Genomic DNA, 209 nt, shown 5'->3' on the forward strand with positions numbered 1-209 from the left:
ATGCGCGTGCGCGTGTGTGTGAGTGTTGTTCGTGGGACCCAAAATATTTCCGGAAAAAAAATTATTTGAGAAAAAATTCCGGCGGGGACATGGGAAAAGAGAGCGAGAGGGAAAGGTGAATTTGAAGCCGAGAGGAAGCGGAGGGCGATTTAAAGCGCACGGGGAATGCGAGATAAAATGCGAGGGAAAGGGGCGTGAGAAGATGACAA

This window comes from Penaeus monodon, chromosome 20 (genome assembly GCF_015228065.2).
Source record: "Penaeus monodon isolate SGIC_2016 chromosome 20, NSTDA_Pmon_1, whole genome shotgun sequence".
Taxonomy (NCBI): Eukaryota; Metazoa; Arthropoda; class Malacostraca; order Decapoda; family Penaeidae; genus Penaeus; species Penaeus monodon.